The sequence below is a fragment of the Dermacentor variabilis genome, chromosome 5, assembly GCF_050947875.1.
Source record: "Dermacentor variabilis isolate Ectoservices chromosome 5, ASM5094787v1, whole genome shotgun sequence".
NCBI classification, from domain to species: domain Eukaryota; kingdom Metazoa; phylum Arthropoda; class Arachnida; order Ixodida; family Ixodidae; genus Dermacentor; species Dermacentor variabilis.
The window spans coordinates 74,922,656-74,936,242 of NC_134572.1; the positions used below are offsets into that span (position 1 = coordinate 74,922,656).

General features: G+C 48.7%; 1 protein-coding gene across 1 annotated transcript in view; it reads right to left on the reverse strand.

The window, feature by feature from the left end:
• LOC142582812 (monocarboxylate transporter 13-like) overlaps positions 1 to 1,949 on the reverse strand; it is a 92,218-nt gene extending 90,269 nt beyond the window's left edge. Inside the window, exon 1 of the mRNA XM_075692869.1 lies at positions 1,242 to 1,949. The gene's annotated coding sequence lies outside the window, so the exon portion shown is untranslated. The remainder of the gene's footprint in view (positions 1 to 1,241) is intronic.
• Positions 1,950 to 13,587: the final 11,638 nt, after the last annotated feature.

Genomic DNA, 13,587 nt, shown 5'->3' on the forward strand with positions numbered 1-13,587 from the left:
TTAGCGACCTCCAGTCATTCCTTTGAATTGTAGTGTCATGACTTGCGGGAACATAGGCGTAAATGCCTATTTGTTTTCTCTTCGCTTCCCTCAATTCTTGCCAAGTCGAGTGGCGGTTTTTGCTGTGGTATGATATGATAACAGGAAATTCCCCCTTCCATTTCCTTCATTTACTGTTTTGATAAATGCAGCAAAACTTTTTCTCTTCCTCATCGAATGAGAAAGAGAGAGAGACAAAAGGGGAGTAAAGACATGGAAGTTAGCCAGTGCAAGTACCGGCTGGCTACCCCGTGTTGGGGAGAGGTCTAAAGGGAATAAAATGAGAAAAAAGAAAAAAAAACCGAAAAATATTCACACAGTAACGCGATGCCACGCACTACAACATTCAAAGACGGTCGCACAATTCACAAGCCCTTAAAATCTTCGGCAAAGCCCATAAGGCTTTGAGTGACAAAACCCGCCTGGGCCAGTGTCCTAGAACTTTTTCTTCTGTGAAGGGGCGATTGTCCAGTTTTTCGGGCACGGTCACGAGCAGTTTTCTTGGCACATTTTAACACGGACAGTCACAACATGTAGAAGTGAACATAACTGATATTATCCTGGGAATTTTATCCCCAGGTTTGTTTCCTCCTAGGCTATCTTTCTGCTGGCAGTTTAGTCGGCTTGTTTCAGGAGAGAAGCCCACTAGGAAAAAATCAGCATGTTTGCTTGTTGTCGCGGATTGACTAACACGCACGATTTTCCTGTGAACCATGAACAAGTATTTAAAAAAAAGTCAGGGAGTGAAGTACTATGCAAGCCCAAAGCAGGCTTACTGTTCGCACGGGTGCATTGTTGGAAAAGTATGCTTGCAGGAACGCTTCGCCAGCGAAAGGCGTCAGAGATGGCTGTTGTTGCTTGCCTGCGCTTGGGCAAGCGCCGAAATCTCCGCGTTTCACCAACCTCTTTTCTTTTTTTTTTCACTCGCCTCACCGGAGCTTTGTATATTAGATTTAAAACAAAAGGAAACAAACTCGCTAGCAGAAAACGAGAAAGAAAAAAAAAGTATAGCGTTGGTGCCCGGACCGCGAGGCATGCCCGTGGAACTGTCTTCGTCGCCGGGAATCTTGGCGCGGCCTCAACTTCACTTCTAGAGAGCGTGCTGTCACTTCGCAAGAGAGAGAAAAAAAAGCGTGTGGCAACCTCCTGCGGTTGGTGGCTGTTTGCATTTGCCGAGACCACTCGACGTGTGTAGCGCTTACCTCGATGCCGATAAGCCCGGCTGTTGCCTCCGGGTCTGCGACGCGCAGTGCCGAAGCAGCCGGGAACTTCCGGTGATGTTAAGCAGCAGGTGTGACGGAAACTTCGCCCGGTCGTCCGCCGCGGCGATCACGGCAGAAAAAAAAATATCCCAGCGTGGCCTGTGCAGGTGACGGCAGTCAATTGCGTGTAACTCCTCGCTGAGCTTCGTAAAGAAGAGAGAGACAGAAAGCGAAAAAAAAAATTAATAGGGAACACCACACGGAGTAAGAGAACGCTGTACGTCTCGCAGGAGAAGAGGCAACGAGCTCGGACTCTTCGCTTCTCATGCACGCTGGGGATAAGGCTCAGCCACGCGCTCGCACGCACGGTCCGGCAGCGGAGACCTTCGCGAGGTCTTGGAGCGTAGCTCGCCGCCAACGGATGGCGATGCTTGTCCAGGGCCCGGCCGACGCTTGGCCGCAGGCGCCCTGCCGTGGCGGTCCTCGAAAGCTGTCGTCACGTGCGCGCGGCCGGCGGAGTCGCGTGACGCGCCGGCGCGAGGCGCGAAGCCGCGGCGTTTTGCATCGCCGCGCGCGCGCGCGCTGTTAAACCAGTCTACGATGCAGTGACGGAGTGAGAAGGACCTGAAAAACCCTTGTCAGGCTTCCCTTGTGACACTTTGGTTCTTTCGGCCTTCGATGGCTCATGAGTGGGCCATCGAGTCAGAGTGGGCCACGTTCCAGAACACGGCCTCAGAGTGGGCCGTGTTCGACAGAGGCGAAAGAAGCATGAAGAACATAAAGCACGCGGACCCCCCCCCCCCCCATCTCGGCCCGTATTCTCCAACAAATTCTTACGACAAGACTGTTCGTAGGGGCTGACGCCAACGAATTTGAATGTCGGACATATTACTAACGAAGGTGACGGCCAGCCGCAGATGGCACCTACGAACGAAAAGCTTTCTGAATTCGACCCCTGCAGGACACGCGTCCTTCTCAAAACTCAAGGTGAATCGTGCGGACGTGTAGGTCTCAGTACCGGGAATAGACGCCAACCAAAAAAATAAAATAAATAATATGTTCGAAAAGTTGATCAAGTTATTACGACGAGCGTCTGTTAAAGATCAGGCTCGAAAAACTCGGCCTTGTATTCATAACTGTAGCTTTGTTGCTAAACTAAATTAACGAATTTCAAGGAGTCCGAATGTACGCTGAGGAACGATTTAGTACTTAGGCTTTTGTGATGTGACATAATTGGGGTAGCCCATTTATGTAGGCCCCACTCACTACTGTAGCAATCACTCCCGCAATAGCCAAAGCTGGTGCATGTGAACATGTCAACCATGAAAAGGCAACAATCTGCAAGCTGGTGCGTGTTTTCCTCTACATCTCCTCGTCAGACAATTGGATGCAAGAACAGAATGAGATAAAGCTTCTTGTATGCTTACCACTCATCGCCTATTCAAAAATGAAATATAAAAATGAGCTATACAGTTAAATTAGAATTGGTGAAATAATGACAACTAACTCGCAGACTCCTGGTGTCTTCAAGTGGAGATTGTTATGCATGGTATACTGGCATAATATTCATGGTGCCCACATACTTGATTTCACCTCCCTTCTCTCCTATGCTTTTATTAAAAGAAAATCATTATCATGCTCAATTTCGAACATCTGTCTGTCAGTTAGGTTACCTTATTTATATCTTGGGTGTCCTCAATGTCTCAGAAAACAGTGGCAGAAAATATCGATTTTGATTGTCAGTCAGCGGTAGTTTTCTCGTGTAACCTGTTGATACTCTCATGGCAACAGTGAATCACAAAAACCTTATGGGCACATAAACAAGGCACTTGAAGTGGCAATCTCGCGGCCAACAATACTGCCGAATGATATCGCGACACAGTGTACTTTGTAATTACTGCCCCCCAGTTGAAACAGCCGTCGGCCTTTTCCAGGGCGGCCGTTATATCTTAAGAACGTAATCATCATGCTTCTGATGCGAAAGCGCCAAATGGCCCGTTGAGCGAAAAAGCCGGCGTCTGTCGTCTGTAGCAGCGAAATTGTAGGCAAATTGCCATTGGATGCGACGCCACGTCACTACCGCACCTCGACGGAGCAGAGCGGGCGAGAGGGAACGCCTGTAGCCCCGCTAGCGTGTGCCAGGTTCTGCGTGAAGGGAGAGTGCGCCGCCGCGACGCCACGTGACGCTCGCTCTCGTTCTCGGAAGCCTGGGGAGGTATTCTGTAGGAGTCCACCTAGTGGACTGTCCATTTCGGCCGCTGCTGGTTGTCTGGGGCCGCTCTTCTCCTCCTCGCTTGTACAGCTGTATACAATCAGCAGTGGCCGAAATGGACAGTCCACAAGGTCTACTCTTACAGAATACCCCCCTCCCCCACCCCCCTGTGTTATTGGTGCGTTAATACTCAAGAATCTCCTTCCGTTTCCGCGAAAAGCTCTTGCCTGCGTTCAAAGTACGTCTCGGTAAGGTCAAATCAAAACGCGCCAAGCGTCTCAATGCGCTCGCTTGCCATCGAGGGGTTCATAAATCGAAGGACCACTAAGCGGCGTTCAAGTGCACATTAATGGTTTCGCATTGACAACCTATAAGAAGTGCTTAGGTGCTCCAGGGCATTGCTTATTATTATGCATTCAATTTATACGGAAGGGCCGTGCCATTATAGTGGTAAATTCATAATAAGTAAATTCTTATTTGGAATGTGCGTCCCGTCACCAATTGATTAGGCGTTATAACTTCCAAGCAAACAAACGACAGTTTAAATTTCCTCTGGTTACGTTGCATATTTATAATCGGCCATCCGTTCTCTCTTTGAGGGTCAGTGAAAAAAGAAAGGATCACAGTGCTGTGGGTCTCTTTTCACTTTCCATCGTGCGCAGGTTCACGTGCCCGCTACGAAAACAATAAAGTTTCTTGATAGAACGCCGCTGTCGCTGGTGATACTCTTGGGCGCGTGTGTAATTGGAATGTCTGAAGTACGGGTAATGCGTGCACTTGTAGAGGTTTCTTGATTAAATTTATTTATATTTTATTTCACAATACTGCAGGCCACATTGGCTCAAGCAGGAGATATGAGACAGCAGAAGCTTGAGGTGGGCGAGTTGGTTTTGCATACTTGAAGAAAAGAGCGCTACGAAGATGCGGACTAAAAGAAGAACATGTACGACGGACAAAGCGATGTGAGAGTCAGGGAAAATTGCTTACAGATTTAGAACCGTTGGAAGATTTAGGGCTTTGTATTAGTCTCATATTAATTGATTCAGGCGTGTGCATTGACATTTGCGACACTTGTGACATCGATCTAACAAATGTGACCCAAAATACTAATTGTACATGCTTGTAGTGGGGTGTATGGCACGTTCTCGGGATTTCTACGTTCGCTTTTTTTTCGCACGGATTACATTGCACTTGTGTTCTAGCTTCTGAACTTGGAACTTGGAGTAGTGCAACCACTACTGGCGGGAACGTTTTTATATGCTATTGCATTGATATAGCTTTGTTATCCCAAGCGTCTTCATCTTTCTAATGCTCGTCGGAGCAGAGGAATACCGGGTGCCTCTAGAAGGCGCCAAGATATCATTACGTACATATATTTTAAAAATATCAGTCCCATCACTATTGCCTGCTGACACCGGCAAACGGCATGGAAGTTCCTCACGTCAAAGCCTGTCGGTTAGTCACCGAGGGCATTTTTTCACTGATCGCCTTGGTCATTATCGCTTCGTTACTCTCGACACACCAAAAGCCAAGGTGCGCGCACTGCATTTGTCTCATCGCTTGCTACTCCGTCCTACACAGCTTTGCCGCCTTGCTCCGTTAAAAGCGTCCTCCCACTTCCGCGCTTATCGCGACCACGGTAAGAGAGTAAACAACAGTCTAATCTTGTTTCTAGCGGCAGAGCACTTACTTGCATGCATGCTCGCGCTCGGACGCACGTAGCTGGCGCTTTCCTCGACTGAACTCGGCAGTGTGACCACCGCCGATGGTTCGCGACAAGTGTTTTCACCTTGCAATTGCAACAGGAAAAAACAATGGAAGGACGATAGCAGGTCGAACACACATGCACGGTGGAGCAGGCTTTTTTTTTTTCACAACACTTTTCTGTTTAGTGAGCTTTCTTTCGCAGTGTTGTGTTCATCTGTTACAAACAGCTATTTCGTTGCGTTGTGGCTACGACATAACGAATAGATTAGGTTCGTATAGTCGGCGGCTCCCATCAAACTTTATTCAAGTCGGCGCCGGTCAAGCTGGAGCCTAACAGAAATTGGTAATTCATTCCACTGCTTCAAAACACTAGTACACTGTCTTTCTTAGGCACCCGCTCACAAGCATTCCGGCGACTGTGACCTACTACTACCCTGGCGATTCTATATCGAATTCATGAACACTTCGAATTATCGACAGTAGGCGGACAAGGGAAACTTCAGGACGGGGCTAACATTTCTACTAGGAGAATTGTCTTCCTCAAGAAACTGACGAAGAGAGTCTTGTGACAAATTGTTAGCAGAAATTTGCAGACCTGAAGCGATGAGCTGCGAGCGAACAAGGAAAACTTCAGGCTGGCTCCAACATTTTACCGGTAGAACTTGGTTTCTCGAAGGCACTGAAGAGCGAGGCTCTGGCAAAACGGTCAACAGAAGCGTGGAGAATTGAAGCATTCAGCAATAAACGAACAAGAGAAACTTTACTATAGCCGACATTTCCACAAGGTGTATTGTCGTCAGGTCCCTGACGAACAGGGCCCTGTGACAATATGACTAACAGGAAAGTGGAAAATTGAAGCAATCATCAGTGGGCGAACAGGGAAAGTTTCAGGCTTCAGCCAACATTTCCACAAGAGCAATTGACTTAGTCACGGCCCTAAAAACTTCACGGTCTGACAAATGGCTGGCGGGAACGTGCCGACTTGACGATATCAACCGCAGCCGAATAACGGAAGCTGCTGGCTGGAGCCAACGTTTTAACTCGGACTTGTCATTGTCAGAGCCCTGACAAACAGGATCATGGGACAAAATGGTTTACAGGAGCGCGGAGAATTAAAGTGATCAGCAGTGGGAGAACAAGAGAAGTTTCAGGCTGCCGCCAACAGAGATAGGACAAAGGGGTAAATTAGAGATGCAGTAGCGCAAGCTCTTGGGCCAATTCGTGGATGAGCTTGAAAAAAGGGGGTATCAGCGAAACACAAAAAGGACGCGCACGCAAGGAAAAGGCGTTAGACATGGGCCGTCCGTGTTTACCGCCTTTTCCTTGTGCGCACGCCCTTTGTGTTTCGCTGGTACCCCCTTTTTCAAGAAAAGCAGTTTCACCAGAGGGAGTGATCTGGTTTGATCAGGCTGGGGAGAGAGGGCTAGGAGAGAGCCCTGACAAACAGGCGCCTGTGACAAGTGTTAGACAAGAATACGGTGTCTTGAACTGACCAACACTGGGCAAGCAGGGAAGTTTCGGGCGGGAGCCAACGTCTGAGGTTTTTGACGACCACTGGTGTTTTAAAGCGAAAGCTTTACTGGCCGCGAACTTGCGATTTCGCCGTGGCGGTGATCCGATGAGGCACATGACGTCACAACGCGCGCCTCGCCGCGGATCTTCCTCTCTCTCTCTCTCTCGCTCCCTAGTCACTACTGCGCATGCGCCACTAGTAGCACCATGCCACAGGTGTACCGCGGCTGCCGTTTGGTATGACGTCACAGCGCGTTCCTCGTCGTTGCGCTTGCCTCCGCTCGCTTCGCCAGCTGCGTCGCATGCCTGATGACATGTCGGAGGATTGAAAAGGAGAGCTCGCGTGAGCCGCAACCACAGTTGAGGTGGCAGTATGGACGGCGACAATTCTGATAAGCAGGAGGAGGCCTGGAATCGACATTGGAACGAGATGAAAGGGAAACGAATCGCCCAGGAAAGAAGCGAACAGCGCGCCGAACGACTGGCAAACGCTGCAACATAGCTAGACAACCAGACTAACCTGAACTTGCAATCAAGATTAACCAATGCTAACCATGCCATGCCTTAGCTCTCACTACGTATATCCTGGCATAGCCGAGCTAAGCCACTGCCAATTTTTGTCGAAACGTTGGCTCCAGCCTGAAACATCGCTTGTTAAACCGCGGTTGCCGACTTCAGGCCTCTAACTTCGTGTGAACACTTCGTTTTGTTTGGATAAATGTTTGCGAGTTATACACGTGATGAACAGAAGTCGACAGCCATGTGGTTAATGAAATCGAGGAAAGTGTGAATAGTAGGATATCTGAATTTGATGGCGGGGGGCTTCTCTGAGAGCCATTTTCGTTATCTTTATCTTAAACTCGATGAAATCGTGGCCGGATGGTCTAATGGGACTTTATATGCTAAGTTGAACGCCAATTTGTACAAGCATACTGACGTAAGGATGATATACGAGAATTGAGGCATCTAGCGTTTCACTGCAATAACGAACCACTTCGAGGTTATGATAACCTGTGCGCCATTGGGCCTAATGAAGGCTTGCAAGCGCTCTGTGCAGGGCGTCTACTTGTGAGATTAGGGTGTCTGCAGCTTAGTAAAATGTATAAAAAAGCATCAAGTAGTGACGGCAGCATGACGGCGTTCTGTTTGTGTCACAATGGCAATTTCTCAGGAACCGATTGAGCGTTTGATCCTTGCATGTCAGAGAATAGATGGCGCCCTGAGACTGCAGGCCAAGAATCAGCAGTCACACTCTCCGCTTCTTTTTTTTTTACTTGGTTTCCTTGTCCTTGTGGTAAAGTCAGCTTGACCTGGACAGCAAAGGAGGTGGTAATGACAAACATGGCATGGACGTTATATATAGAGAGATATACAAACGAGATGGGAAAGGCAGGGAACTTAACGAGATAAGATTCTGGTTTGCTACCCTGCGCTGAGGTTAGGGTAAGGGAAAATGACAGACGCAAAGGACAGGTGAGAGAAAACGCAAACGAAAGAAAAGACAGGGAAGGTCGTGAACGTCCATGACAATTACTCTCCAAAAGGCCACTCGAACGTAAAACTCTCAATGGCGCCTTGACTGTCTTGTGGTGTGATGACTGTGTATGCCGGCATTTCAGGACTGCCTGCTCCGAAAGTGGCTGGTCGTCAAGACGCGCCAGCGCAGTCGCGCGCGTAATCTGCGTTGGTCAGTTCAAGTCACCACATTCCTGTTTAACATTTGTCACAGGCGCCTGTTTGTCAGGGCGCTGTATCGGAGACAATGACAAAGAACGTGTTTGATAGTTTCCTCGTCGCCGCTGTGGTCACGCGCAGCGCTATCCTCCGTAAATTTTTACCTTTACTTCGTAAATGCGACGCCAAACGACAGTACGCATAGTACCGTTGTCTCGGGTCGGGGTAGTTCAGGTGGAGGATGAAGTTGCAGACACGGGTCTAGTCGATGTAGATGCCTGTGCTGGAAACTAGGTGTGCTCCACAACGACTGAAAGGCACCTAATGCCAGCGCTCGAAGTTTCGCTGCTGCATCTGTTCTCGACAGCGGGATTGGTTCCTCCATGCCGTCTTCATGAGAAGACTGAGCAGCTTCATCGATCTGTTCATTGTCCATTATGCCACAGTGTCTAGGTAGCCACTGAACTGTGACGTCGTGTCCTTGCTCAACAAGGCAATGAAGGAGCTCTCTGATTTCTAGCACTAGTTGTTCGCAGGGTCCATGGTGTAAGGCGAAAAGCAAGTATAGCTGCCTTAGAGCCGCTGAAAATGCACCATTTTTGAGGTGGTTGCTCTCAAATTATGCGTAGTGCGTCACGAAGAGCAGCAAGCTCCGCGACTGTCGATGCAGTCGGATGCGATGTCTTGAACTTCAAGGTGTGGACTTTGGCTGGAAAAATCACTGATCCTGCAGGACCGTCCACGGTGGTTGAACCATCAGTTGTTCATGGGTATTATCGTTGTGTTGTTCGTAGACCAAGAGCAGCGAAAGTTGCTTGAGAGCTGGTGGTGAGAGCTGTGCCTTCTTTCGAATCTCTGGTACTGTCAGTCGAACTTATGGCTGAGCCAAGCACCAAAGGGAAACAAAACTCTCGCTGTAGCTGTGCAATCTGATGGCAGGTCTACACGATATGGCAGTATCTTCTGACAAAACGAGGCACGTGGTCGGTCTCCTGACAGCGAGGCGAAATAGTGGATAGGCGCGCCAGCAAGGTGCCTGATGTGTGCTCTGTGCGCTTCCATAACAATGTGAATCTTCGCTGGGTAGTCATGCGCAATTACAATGGTTTCGGATGTTGATATACATCGTGGCAGCCCTAGGCTAACTCTAAGCACTTAGGCCTGAGCACTTTCGAGTGTACGGATGTTAGCTCTGCTTGTTTTGGGCAGCACTGTCAAGCTGTACCTCAGATGCCCGAGAAGCAGCGTCCGGTGCAGTTGCATTATCACGTGTTTTGAAGGACCCCAGGCTTTTCCTCCAAATAACTTAAAAAAGATGGGAGATGGCTGTCAGGTGCTTCTTAAAGTAGGCCACATGGCGACTCCAACAGAGGTCACGGTCGATCCTTACCCTTCAAAGCTTATGTGTCCTTGAGAGATATTTTGTCCATCGATGCTTATGGCTTCAGGCTAAATTCCACCAATGCACAGTTTCCTGGAGAAACCTTGAGGTCTTGTTGCCTAAGGTACGTCGATATCAACGTTGCAGATTTCTGCAGCCTTGCAGCCACTTCAGTACGTGCCACACCAGACGCCCAGACGCAGATGTAATCGGCATAAGTTGACAACATCACCGCATTTATTAGGCATTCTATGAGCCTAGTGAGCACAAGGTTGAAGAGTACTAGGCCAACACGCCATCCTGCAGTACTCCATGGTGTGTACAGTGTTGAGAAGTTGGGCCGTATTCGGTGTCCACAAAGAAAGGCCACCTATGTAAATAACTGCGTGTCCAATGATAGAGTCTACCACCGAGGGCAACAATTTTCCGAGCCTTTAATATAGCCTCATGTAGAACATTTCCATGTGCTCCTTCGATCTTGAGGAACATGGTGACAGATGGTGTTAGGCTGCTGAGCACGAGGTCGCGGGATCGAATCCCGGCCACGGCGGCCGCATTTCGATGGGGGCGAAATGCGAAAACACCCGTGTACTTAGATTTAGGTGCTCGTTAAAGAACCCCAGGTGGTCGAAATTTCCGGAGTCCTCCACTACGGCGTGCCTCATAGTCAGAAAGTGGTTTTGGCACGTAAAACCCCATAATTTAATTTTTTAACATGGTGACAGATAATCGCTTACACACCTTTTGATGTTGAACGTAGCTAACCAAATCGATGACGTTGTCAATGGAGTATCGGTTACGTCGTCTTGGTAAACTTCATAGCGTTCAATGTAGCATTCAAGTCTGGCGAGGATCATTCGTTCCACCACGTTCCCAATGTAACTAACCAGCGCGATTGGGTGGTATGAAGTAATTTCTAGAAGAGACGATATCATCCCGTCAGCCGTTATGACAGATTGAGGACATCATAACGGCTGACGGGCTACAGAGGAGACGATTCCTGTCTCCCCCATTACACATCTTACCACTCGAAAGAAAAACGTACAAAACAAGAAAACTTTGTCTCTCCACTTTTTTGGGTGACTTTTTGTGCAAGCGACCATGGGCTGCCAGAAAACTCCATGGTGGCTTGCCTCCCAACCGCAAATAATCTCCGCAAGTGTAATCTGCGTAAGTTTACTTTTCTGCATGGCAGTTATTTACGCGCTGTGGCGGAGCTGCGCAGTTTCTTGTAGGGGCGTTCGGCATTGTCTTCAACTTCGTGCAACTGTACACGAGTCAATAATAAACGATAAATGCAAAAAGATTCGATGCGCTATCCATAGCGAAATAAAAGGTTAACGGCGATGAGCTAAAATTTTCCCTTGTCCTCATTAGTGTTGCAGGTCAATTTGTTTATTTCTTTTTTTTATCACGATATCTGCAATAGTGGTAGAAGCATCGTTCATTTTTGCATTATTTTACTCAGGTAACCATCCTCTGAACTGAAAATGTTATGCCGGCACAATTTGTCGTTAAGGTGTGCAATTTCTGTCAGTAAGTTTCATTCATTTGCACTAATTTTGTACTTTTCTCATAAAAGCATGACTCAGTTGCACCTTCAGGTGAAAGTACTAAAGAAAAGAAAGATCAGTCACCGACGATTACGATACTCCTTAATGCGAAATTTGAGCGCAGCTCTAAATATCTTTTGAATTCGCGATATATTGAGGCCAAGAAATTGAGAGACATATTGCAGAGTCGGCAATCGTCGAAAACCTGGTCTGCGGGTTAAGCGCATCGGCTTTTATACATGGCTCCTTGAAGGCTCCAGTGTAATCGCTGCTGCCGCGTGGCTTCCAGAAAGTACTACACAATTCGCGTCATGCACACAACCATGGCACTCGAAACAAGGGCGAACGAGACCAAACCGAACAAGCACAAGTGACAGCTGGCACGTACGAGAGATGAAGCGAGCAGACGATAGTACGAAACGAGCGGTCCAGCTGAGATGAGATACGAGTATGCATCGAGTGGTTGTGCGAATCTGCATGACACCAGTTTCCCGCCCGCACTCACTGAAGGGGTCGTTCTTATTGGTGTCCGCTGTTCGCGACTCGCATCTTTGATCTCCCGCTCCGCGTTCGCTCTTTAATCGTTCGCTGTGCTCATTCACTCGGTTACGCTGTCGACACCAGTGCTCGCCGCAAGAACGGGCGCCTGAGAGCTGCGCTCTGAAATATCCTTGCAATATAACAGATTCCCGCAGTGGCGTCTGCGTCAGAAGGCGTTTGGTGGGTTGCGACACCACGTACCCGAGCACACGAGGGTTGGACCCTCCCGCGTCTAACCGTGCGTGGCTTAGCCTTGTCCGGGGAAAAGGGGATCCTGGGGGTTGAGCCGATGCCGGGTGTTTGGAACTTTACTGCCCCTCGGCGAAGGCAACACACCTCTTTGGCCTCGGATTCACGTAGACGGCACCCCTGGACTGACCCACCCGGAGGAAATCGGTGGTTGCCTTTTCCTGTCCCCCTCTCCAATCTGCGTCTTTCTCTCTCCCTTTCAATCTTTCCTGTCTTCTCCTCTCTTCTATTTAGTTCCGACTATCCTGGCAGCAAGGGTTAACCTTGTGTGGGTGGTCAACTTTGGGTACTCCAGATTGGGCTATAGTAGCACCATAGAACTGCCGAGGGCTTGTCTTACTCGTAGGATCTGCTCCGTCCCCATGTTGGGCTCGGTGGTGGGCGGTTGGCGCTGATGCCGAACTCATGATCCCTCTATTATGGCTTCTAGTAAACCGCTTTCCTTTGATCGCCTCTAAAAAGAGGGCGCGCCGATGCAACCTTCCAATTCTTTTTGAAAAAAAAAGAGGAACACTTCTCTAAGCACCATGTAATCCACAGTGAAGGTAACACGAGCGTGCGTAAATTCTCCCTCTTCTTGATGGCGAAATGCCTCGCAAACACGATAGGACCTGGCTACAAAGCCACAAAGATGTCCAATATAAGACCTGCTCCTTCAATTGAAGGACAAAACTCAGTATGAGAAAATGAATAACTTAAAATGCATTGGCGATGTAGCAGTCATTGTGTCCGCACATCGAATCATGAACATGAGCCGTGGAGTAATCTCGGAAGACGACTTTTTGGACTTTAGTGACGAAGAGCTGCTTGAAGCTTTTCAGGATCAAAATGTTATCAATGTACAAAGAATCCTAATCCGCAGGAATAACGAACAACTTGAACGAAGCACATTCTACTAACCTTTAGTACTAGTGTGCTCCCTAGCACACTGGATGCAGGCTACATCAAAGTACGCGTGAGGCCGTACATCCCAAATCCTCGACGGTGCATTAAGTGCCAGAAGTATGCAGAGGCGAAATGCAATTCGAATGATCATCCATCAGACACTTGCGACTCATCTCCACATTGTGTGAACTGTAATGGAAGCCATCCAGCCTACTCCATGACGTGGCCTAAATGGAAGAAAGAAAAAGAAATCATTGCACTAAAGTTCAAAGAAAATAGAAAATTTCACGAATCAAGGAAACCGTCTTTCGTACTTGGATCTCACAAGCTTTTCCGAGGTGGCGCGACGGGGGGAGCGTCACAAATGCCTCGGAAGTCTACAGCTGTCACTGATAGTTGTCCGGTAATCACTCCGCCTGCCCCCCTGGTGGCAGCAGCAAGTGCGGCTCCATCATAATCGAAAGTGGGCCTGCAGACCTCGGTTCCGCAGGTCCCAAAGCTAAACCGAACTCCACGGCCTGGGACGCAAGTTTCAGCGCCTAGTTCACGATCCTCCAGCACCTCAGAGAAGGTCATGGATGGCGTTCAAAGAACCCCGGCGTCATCGACGCCGAAAGATCAGCGCGCTAGGAG